Source organism: Cynara cardunculus (assembly GCF_001531365.2).
Source record: "Cynara cardunculus var. scolymus isolate 2C chromosome LG 14, CcrdV1, whole genome shotgun sequence".
Lineage (NCBI taxonomy): Eukaryota > Viridiplantae > Streptophyta > Magnoliopsida > Asterales > Asteraceae > Cynara > Cynara cardunculus.
This window is the reverse complement of record NC_037541.1, coordinates 3,218,981-3,226,139: the sequence shown is the minus strand read 5'-3', so window position 1 is coordinate 3,226,139 and position 7,159 is coordinate 3,218,981.

Below are 7,159 nucleotides of genomic sequence, written 5' to 3'. Positions count from 1 at the left end.
TGTAAACAGTTGTTGCACTAATTTATGAGGGTTTATGGCTTTATGCCTTAGAATCAGTTTCATACGAGAAAAGTAACTAAATAAGAGAATAAGAAAACGGTCGAATCACATGTGATTCACGCGACTTTGGCTGTGACTTGAGGTCGTGATTCACGTCATCCGCACACCCTTACATTGCCCATGTGATTTTACACTGGTTTGACTGTTTTCGTATTATCTTATTTTGTTTTCGTTTTCGTTTTCGTTTTCGTTTAAATCTATCTACATCTTATGTATATCTTAGATGTGTGTATCTATCATGACACACTCCTCAATGCAACAAAATGTATTTGTTAGGACGTCTAAGGGCCTGTTTACTTGAAGCTTAATGAGCTTAATGGATAAATTGGCTTATTCGGACAAACAAAATAGCATGTTTACCTCGGGCTTATTTGCTCAGAAATGGGCTTATTTGCCCAAATGAAAATTTTGAGTTGTCCAGGTTAAGCCAAGTCAAACGACTATCCCTGCCCTTATATTATACTCGCGCCTCTCTCAAGAAAACACCCTAGATCGACGGTCTCTTCTCCATCGGATACACAAAGAACCCTAATCGATCCAAAGAACCCTAATTGACGGTCTCTTCTCCATCGATCGACGGTCTCTTTTCCATCGATCGACGGCCCTCTTCTCCTGCAAAGAACCCTAATCGGTTGATTGCTCTCTTCTCCATCGATCGACGCCCTCTTCTTCTTCAAAGGTAACTACTATACTTCTCCTCTAAAGAACCCTAATCGTTTCTTGCTATTGTGAGCTTTACATTTAATATATTTCATGTTTGCTTGTGTTTGCTGCTACAGTAGCTGCTGTTGATTGATGGCAAATAGTTTATATTTCTGCTACCTTAGGGCCTGTTAATTATTTTGTGTTTGCTGCTACCGTAGTTGTTGTTTGCTGCTACCGTAGTTGTTGTATGGTGTCTCATTCCTTATGCTACCGTAGCTGTTGTATGGTGTCTCATTTCTTGTTAATTTTTATGTGTTTGCTACTACCATAGCTGTTGTTTGCTGCTACCGTAGCTGCTCTATTTTGTGTTTGTTGCGCTACCGTAGCTGTTGTTTGCGTTTTTTGGTTCTCATTTCTTGTTCTGAAAATACATGGCTGCTGTTGATTGATTGTTGTTGTTAAACCATACATTATGAATCCTATAAGCTAGTTTATAAGTAGTTTTTTTGCTAAAACTAATCTCATAGCTGATGTTGATTGATTGTTGTGTTTGTTGCTCAATATCTATTTTTTAAAACAATTGGTTCAATAGTTGGTTCAATTTGGGTTTATCATGTCTTTTCCTTGTTTATTAGCTCGAATGTTCGTTATAGGTAAGAAACAAACGGGTGAAACCCAATAACAAAAAAGTGTTACAGAGTGATTAAACGTAGATTTCAACGCTCTACAAGAACTGTTCATGTTTGTTTCCATGAAGTTTTACTGGGTATGATGGAATTCGCAAGAGAAATAGTGGTGCCAATAACTTCTGTTACAACTTTAAATACGTCTAGTCATCAAAGACGTTTTAGAGAAATATTTCAGGTAAGATTTATTATTGACGTTTTAAAGTTTTATATAAATACACACACACATATACATGTATTTAATCTTTTTTCTATTAATGAAAGGTGCAATAGGTGCTCTAGACGGTACCCTCATACATGCAATTGTGCCAGCTAGTCATCAAGCTGCTTACACGGGAAGAGGATGTGGTCGATGTTATCAAAATGTTCTAGGAATTTGTGATTTCAACATGATATTCACTTTTGATTAGGTTGGATGGGAAGGTATAACACATGATTCTAGAATACTTAGGGAAATTGCTTTTAACCCAAGATCTGGTTTTCCCTTTCCACCACAAGATATAAACCATTCTCAATTTGTAATTTGTTTTTTTGCTTTGTATATTATACGATTGATGTGGGTGGTTTTTCAGATAAATATTATCTTTGTGATGCTGCGTACGCCAATGCTCGTGGATTTTTGGCTCCATATCGTAACATAAGATATTGGTTGGCAGATTTTCGACGTCGACGTGCTTTGACTAAAGAAGAAAGGTTTAATCATGCACATGCCCAACTCAGGAATATTATTGGACGTGCTTACAGTGTCTTGAAAGCGAGATTTCCGATCTTAAGCAGATGGCTCCCTTTCCATTTACAACACAAGGAAATGTGGCAATTGCTTGCTTTGTGATACATAATTTCATCGAAAAATATAATATTCAAGACCAGTTGTTTATGGAGTGCAATGAGGATAATATATTTAACAACGAAGAAGAAGTCGAAGGAAATGGAAAAGAAGAACTGGACATTTCCCAATGAGGTGCTAATAGCACTCAATATATGGCTACTCTAAGAGATGAAATTGCAAATAGTTTGGTCAATAATGTTTGAGCTTGGATTTTTGTGTTTGAACTTGGATTTGAACTTGGCTACTTTGTGTTTGAACTTGGATTTTTAAGTATTTTATGAATTTATGTTTTAATTTTTGGATGATATCAATGAATTTATGTCTTGATCTTTAGATGATATAAATAAATTTTTAAATTTATGTTTTGATATTTAAATGTTTTATTTTTCAGAAATATCATTTGCCTTAAAAAATGAACAACAATTTATGAAACAGCGTGTAGTTCATCTTCAGGGGTAAATTGGTCATTTCTGTTGTTCAGACTATTGATTCAAATAGAAAAGTAAATAGCAACATAAATTTATCCATACAGGATTTAATAGAAAATTTGGTAAACAGCCCCTAACTGTTCAAATATAGCATTTAATGAGGGTTTTTTTTTGGTGTATAAGGTAAACAATTGCATGTTTTGTATAAGGCAATACAAGAAGTTGTTAATTCGAAGTTAACCAGCTTAACAAACTATATTCTTATGAAACATTAAGCTGTTAAAACGAAGTTGAATTACCTCACAGGACTTGAAAAGTTAATCATTTTGTTAACATATTTTTATGGCACTTCATAACTCTTCCATCAAACACTTTCCCATGTGTAGAAAAAAGAATAATACGACAATTTACTTTTTGAGTCCTATGTATTAGATTGTTCAGTTTCGTCCTAACAACTAACGACAAAACTTGTTGGATTGTCTATCATCATCCTAACAATCAAGGATAAAACTTGTTAGGTAGTTTAATTCCGTTCTAACATATTTTCGTAACTGGTTAATTCATATAAGACACACAATTATTTATTCTATAATTTTAAAAGTCACATTGATACTCTACTAAGGGGTTGTTTGTTTAGCTCTTAATAGTTCCATTAAGAGGTAGTCTTTGAATCGTTAAGAGGTGAATCTTGTTTGGCAAAAAAAAAGTCTGCCTCTTAATGGTTCTAAAATCTTCTTAATGATTTTGCATCATGGACCTCCATTGACCATTCAGCACCCTAATTTCATTGTAAACAATTACCAAAGAATCGGTGTCTCTTAATCATTCTGACAACTTAATCATTATGCATCAAATCATTCAGCAACTACCAAACAGCCCCTAAAACTTTTTATTGAATTTGAGTTTGTTTGTAGGCCTTTTCACATGTTCTCCATTTCGTATGAATTGTAACCCATGTAGATCAATTACCTATTTGTCAAAAGAAAATAAGTTTCTTGAAATTTTCTTATTGGGAGGTTGTTCAAACAGACTGACGAAGGGGCTGTTTGGTAATTGCTGAATGGTTTGGTGCAGAATAATTAAGTGGTCAGAATGATTAAGAGGCTCTTATGATATAGTGCAAAATGAAATATAATTGTTTGGTAATTGTGTACAATGAAATTAGGGCTCTTAATGGTTAAGGGAGATCTAGAATACAAAATCATTCAGAGGGTTTTACAACCATTAAAAAGCAGACTTTTATTTTGCCAAACAAGATTTACCTCTTAACGACTTAAAGGTTGCCTCTTAATGGAACTATTAAGAGGTAAACAAACAACCTCGAAGTTGAGTATTGACACAAACAATAAGAGGAAAAAACTTCCCTGAGCGATTTTGATCACCTAGCAGTCCTTTTATCTGGTAGGTAACATCACCAAAGATGCTGAAAACCCGATTCCTTCCCAGGTTTTCTCTTATCACCGACTTGCTATGAGCGATCTCATTTTTAATAAATATTAGATTTGAAAATCCCATATACACCTTCCATTTATCGACTACTCAGAATCCTTTGAAAGCTTGTTAAAGGGGTTTCCTTTTTTATACATTTATAAGAGAAGAATCGAAGGGAACAAAAGTTTATAATTTCTAGAGTTATTTTTAAATAATATCATGTCGTTTCTGGTATATTCTTTATGTCTCTGCTTTATTTCTAGTTGTTCATTATTTGTATTATGTGTGATTTTGTTGGTATTCTTAGGGAATATAAGATAGAAAAAGAACCGTAAAAAAGGGGGAATTTCCTTGAGAAGTTTGTTTTAAGGGAAGCAAAGTCGAACTTAGTCAAGTAGCTACAATTTATTTAACAGTGTAAATATAGATGGCTTGTTCAGTAATTTTTCAAGAACTGTTAAAACTTTCCGCAATTCGTTTTATTCACGTTGAAGTGAGTTCTCTACGTCTTATCAACTCTAATTGATATTATTAAATTGGTTGAAATTTGATTACTGTAATGAAAAATCTGATGTTCGAATCTCAAAATGATGATCTGCAGAAAAGATGCCAAGACTCGATAGAAGTATATTTTTTATCTTTTGTTTCATCAAACTTTTTCACTTTTGATTCTCTTTGATAGATTGGCATTTGGTGCAATATATGGAGAAAGAGAACTTAATTCAAATTCGAAACACAAATATTTTGATATCCAGATGTATATTAATTGATGAATATGCTCATTGACATAATACAAATATCAATGAATAAATATATATATATATATATATATATATATATATCAATGAATATATATAGAGAGGTTGGTTATTATACAACCCATGACATTTGTGCAACCAATACAACTCAAACTCAACCGTCCATTTCATTTGATTAATATGTGATTTCGTAAAAGTTTTGATTGTTTCCTAATATAAAGTATTGATCATAATTAATGAACCATATTTATCTTCCATAAATATTCAAATCATAATAAATGAACTCTCATTATTTTCATAAATATCTCAATTTATTGGGTTGCATTGGTTGTACAAATACTACAGGTTGTATTTGAAACAAACACTATATATATATATATATATATATATATATATATTCATTGATAAAATATACTAATTGATACTTGATGGTATACATATTTTGATGAAATTACATACTATAAGAATTAGTTTCCCGATTCGTAAAAATATTTATTGTTATCAATATATAGATACTAGAAGCCTTCGATGACAATTAACAAGCACACACACATATACAGAGAGAGTCGGATTCATACAAGAATGATACCTAAATAAGAAAATGACCGATTCACATGTGATTCTATACTAAAATCACATGTGATTCACACGACTTTTACCTATGACCTAAGGTCACGGCCAAAGTCATCTACACACCTTTTTTTTACCATTAATATAAAATCACATGTTATTTTGACATAATTTAGTCATTTTCTTATTCAGGTACTATTTCCGTATGAACCTACTCCTTTATATAGGGTCAGGTTCAAGGAAAAATCACAAAAAATTGAAAAACTGAGAAACACTCTGATAAGCTTTCATCTTAAACGTATACACATATGCATACAAATAATTTTTAAGCAATTTGTTCGGTATGCTTATGTGCATAACATGTACATGTGCATACAAACCAAAAAATAACTTCAATTACTTGTATGCACATATACATGTCATCCAGATGAATGACTACCAAAATATTTCTTAATTTTTTATTTTTTTTTAAAGTTTTATTAAGCTCCCTGTATATATGTATATCACTAAATGCTTTATTGAACATACTTAAACATTAAGCTCCTTGTGATGTGATTATAAATGAAAAACTAATATATCATTATGGCATCCAATTCACATACAATTAGATTCATATGAAATTAGAATATTAAGCCAATTATTTACTCAAATCTACCCTTTTTCATATTAACAAATAATCACCCTTTTTTTCTTTTTCGGTTTTAATTCCTTCAGTTTTGGTACAATACGTTTTCAATGAATTCGTTTTTTAAAACACAATAACCTTAAAAACTTAAAAAATGAACTATATCATCTTTTAACGATCTTTTTCATGTAGAGAAATTGGTTTTCACTGTAGCAGCCTAACGAGCTCATATCCAAACCAATGAAAACGTTAAATGGTTAAGTCACCCGTCTTAATGAATAAGCAGGAGACAACCTAAGAAGAAAAACGGAGTTTCACATAGGTTTTAACCTTATTCTTTAGGTATTTCGTTGCACTTAATTAAATGTTTAAGTCTAATCGTTAAAGAGACAAGTGTGTCTTTTTGACTGATATAAGTCTAATCATCGAGAATTCAAGATAAGATTCCATGGAAACAAAGACGTGTTTTAACTTTGATGCATGCATGCATGCATGCATACTTTCATGAAATCAACTAAAAGGTCATTTGCCCCTTTTTTTTCATTAACCTGAATATCCAACTCGCATAATATCCAACCCGTTATGCGAGTCGACTAATTCCAAGACAACCACATGCTTTGCAGATAGCCTGAAGTCACCGCATTTGAACCTCCGTGACCACAAGGGGATTTTTATTCCTCCTTGGATTTGAACACATGACCTCTTGGTACTTTTATTTTAGAAATAATAAAAATCTATTTGTCCCCAAATCTCATACGTATTTCTATCCATGAATCATTTGAAGACACGTCATATTTTTTTCAAGGAAAAAGAATAAAAGGATCACAAATAAATTTACATCAAATAAAATAATAACGTGTTTACGTGAATGATTGAACATGGTTTGACTTAGAGTTTATGGTTTAGGGTTTAGGGTTCGGGACACGAGATTTTTATGCTTTCTATAAAGGTATAAAGCGAATTTCAACCAAGTGCTTGTTATAGAACCTACACGATCGTACTAGAAGATACTTCGCTTTTCAACCAAGTGCTTGTTACACATGATTTTCGAATATAATCTCTTCAAAACTCCATTGTCATCAAAAACCAATATATATATAGCATATAGCATGGTGGAAAACAAAGAA